Genomic DNA, 3,836 nt, shown 5'->3' on the forward strand with positions numbered 1-3,836 from the left:
GAAATTGCCATCTTCCTCTGGAAATTGCTTGTGTCAATTTTATGAAGAATGTCATCTATTTCTGCAGCATGAAAAATAAGGGAGAGTGATGGAGAATGACACTGAACCTAGAGCCATGTGTGAGTGGCTCAAATGCCAACTCAGGCCTTGTGCTTATGGGCACAGTGGTTGCCTTTTTGGGTGGTGATCTGCCAGCCTGTTACCATGCTGTGCCTCCCAGCACAAGAAATTTGTAGGTATTATTAGATTGATTTCACTTGAGTGGCTGAACTGATGAGGTGTAGAAGCATTAAGAGCACATAGTAAAGCTCATAAATTTCATACTGTTGGTACACTTCATAGTGAGGAAGTATGTGGCTTCTGCTACTTCTGCTCCTCATTGTCTACTCTGGGAATGAGTGTATTGCTGCTTTTGAACTAGCTTTTATTCCAGCATACTCACAGGCTTCACTGAGTTGCACAGAGCTTGAAAGGAGCAGGTGCTGATGTTTGTTTTATGAGAGGCACTGCCAGTAACTTTAGGGGCTCCTCAGTGAGGTGTGTGATTTTCAGCAGGACTGAAAGTCAGTGTGTACCTCTCAGTGTGGCAGGTCCTTAAATGCAAGACCAGATCAGGACCACAAACATCTATTTTAACATGTCTTCCTTTATGGTGTCAAAAGCAGCTCCAGCTTTATTTTAATTGAAATAATATATGTGAGTGAAATACCTTGATTGTCTTTTTGATCACCAAGAGCTGGTTGTCCTTTGCTAGCTGTAGTGTCTGGAAAGTCTAAATCAAAAATAAGTTCATACTTGCATGGCAAAACTCTCCCTCCCTTTCTTGTAAATTACCAAACATTACTTCCATTAAATGTGCATTTGCAGGAAGAAAAAGAAAAAACAATTCCTCTGTCCTTTCTGTTTCTCTTTTCTTTTTTTTTCAGATGATAACTCTAAAAAAGTGCATACTCGGGTACTCTTTAGAGTGGTTCTGTCAGCAAACTCTCATCAAACAGCCTCAGCTTCCCATAGGAGCTGAGCAAAGGGGAGCTGCCCCTTTAACAATTTTTTGGTGTCTTTAGTCTTATTAACTCACTGACTGGGGCAAGAAAGATAAATGCAGCATCAGACCATGGATTATGCCCGTAATGAAGGGTTAGGCATACATTTTCCATGGCAGCCTGCAGAGTCATCTGGGTCTCTAAGGAGGTTTCATGTTGTCTTCATAATAGACTCTGTCTTTGTTCAGTTTTGTGACTGTCCTCAAATTTTTATTTGGAGAAAGGGCTCACATTATATGATCCCTTAAGCCATGTTGTGAATTCCTGCCCCGTGGGATGCCTCGAGCCTCAACGTTTGCGTCCTTTGGTGACGGAGGTTGCTGCCACAAAAGGCTCTCTAAGAGACAGGGACCTTGAGAAAAGAAATCTGGCATCAACGACCATGTTGTGACCTTTTCATTGTTGGAGTGCCTGGCTGTTGGTCTGTTTTATTGGCCTGAATGTTTTCCAGAGGGGGAATATGGAAGGTGGTAGCAACAGCATGAGGATTATTCTTAAATGTTATAGCCTTGTTTGGCATGGGTGCAAAGAAGGTGAGGAAGAGCACGTGAGAGGCAATTGCTGAAAGCATAGATGTGTGAGTGAAATTTCAGGGAAAATTCTCTGAAGTTTGGGGAAAAGAATTGATCTGAAAGGAAGAAAGAGACATCAAAAAAGAAGTAGCTTGTAAGCTTAACTTAAAAAATAAGTTATTTCAAATTAGGCAAGCTCTTTGCTGTGATCAATGGCTTTACAATATAATTGCTGCAAGTATAGTTTTGAAACACAAATTTAAAACTCCCATTTTAAATTTTTTATGTCTTGTTTTTAGACAAAAATAAAGTTTCTACGGAGTACAGCTTGAGAAAGCTAACTGATGGCACCAGTAAGCAAGTGGCATATGATTTTCAGGTGGTTATTCCTCAGTGTCTTGCTATCCCTCCATGTCTATAGAAGGCTCAGGAATTCCTTGCAGGCCTTTTTAAAACTAAACAGTTTTTAAGAACCATGGGCTAACAGATGGAGAAGAGATGTCATCAGCTAGCCAAAGTAAACACAGTTGCAAAGAGTTTTCATCAATAACTCTGCAGAATTATGCAATCCAGTCATCTTTCAGTTAAACTTTTGGGGAATTGCACAAATCTATGGATGTACCTGAGCAGTCTTCCTGTGCTCCTGTTGGGTGCTCCAGTTCTTGATAATTTTGTACGGAGCTTCACCACATGAAGGATACGAGGGTTGGGAGCAAATTAAGGATTCTATTTGCACCTGCAGGTGCCTACAGAAGAGCAGGTCTGGCCCTGCTCTGCTGGCTCCCTGCAGGGAGCCGTGGGGTGTCCGAGCCTCTGGATGCGCCTTTGTGTCCAGGTGAGTGGTGACACTGAGGACAGGCTTTAGCTGGTCTTGTTCCCAGGATCAAGCAACTTCCAAGAGGGCTGCATGGGCAGAGAGAAAGGATTTTTCCTTGTGCTGAGCCAATTTTCATTGACCCGACAATGCAAGGCACTTCCTCACGAGTCTGTGAAAGTCTTGCATGAGGTGGTGCTAAAATCCGACATGTCGTCTTTAATTTTTCAACCCCCAGACTTCCAGAGCTGAATGGGGAGGGCAGATATCACATGGGGCTGAGAAAGCTGTGAAGTAAATATTCCCTGAAGTTAACTAGAAAATCCAAAGACTTGCTCTGGGCTCTGCTTTTGCCTACAGTTGATATGCTCTTGTTGCCTGCTCGGTAATTTGTCGGGAGCAGGGAAGAAGAATTCAGACTTGGCAAGCTGGTGCTGCAGACAGATTTTGTCAGATGAAATCCCAGTAGACGTTAGTCCAACATCAACAGCTCCTGAGCTATCACATGGGAATGCACAGGGAGATAAAACCAACATCCTAAAGGGAGGATTCTCTATTTTAAGGTGCAGAGAGGGCAATCTGGCTAATGTAATTTTTTTCCTTTCTTCCTGTAATCGTTCAGAGAAGTGATGGAAAATGCTGGTTCCAAACACAGATATAATTCTGTCTTTTCTCGAATGCTCTACTACATCTAAAGTTGCCTAACTTCTCTCTCTTGCCTTTTCTTACGTGAAGAGAAGTTAATCCTATCTGCCTTTACCTCAGAGGGATTGTAAGGGCAGAGTTTGGAAAAGAATTTGCTGTCTATGCAAAGAATCCACAAGTGATTGCAGGGAAAAAACCCCAGACCTACCGTTGGGAAACTCCAGCACCAGTCTACTGCTTTCTGGAAGTGGAGTGTTCTGTTACATAAACATCCTTGAAGCTTTGCAGAAGGGGTGACATTCACATGTGGGCCCTGACTAATTGGGCTTTGTGTGTGAAGAACGGGGATGGAGAGGATAAGGAAATGAAATCCCTAAGGTGCAAGCTGGGCCTCCTTCTTCCCATGGCCTGGGCTGTTGCTTACGTGTTGGAAAGGGGTCTCAGAGCCGCCTGTACCTCTGAGCTGATGACTGGGAATTCTGTGGGCCCTGCAACCCAGGCTGCATCCGAGCTGCCCTCCCTGGTGGGCTGCAGGGTGTTCTGCTTGGCTGCAGCAGTGTCTCAGAGAGCATCCCTCTGCCCAGCATCTGGTAATGTCCCTTTGTACTTAAATCCTCATTAACTCACTGGCCCTGGCCTCTATTTAGGCATAGTATCATGTACACAGCATTAGCTCTCAGCTGCTTCTTACCTGTGGAGGCAGAAGGTGGCTACAAACTTCAGGAGCTCCAAATTGCTCCCTGGAGGAGTCTGCACCCTTCCACTGATTATGTGAAGAACCTGGATCCCACAGTTGTTGCCTTGATGCCCAAAATTAGGCAG

The sequence above is a fragment of the Cyanistes caeruleus genome, chromosome 10, assembly GCF_971803275.1.
Source record: "Cyanistes caeruleus chromosome 10, bCyaCae1.hap1.1, whole genome shotgun sequence".
NCBI classification, from domain to species: Eukaryota; Metazoa; Chordata; class Aves; order Passeriformes; family Paridae; genus Cyanistes; species Cyanistes caeruleus.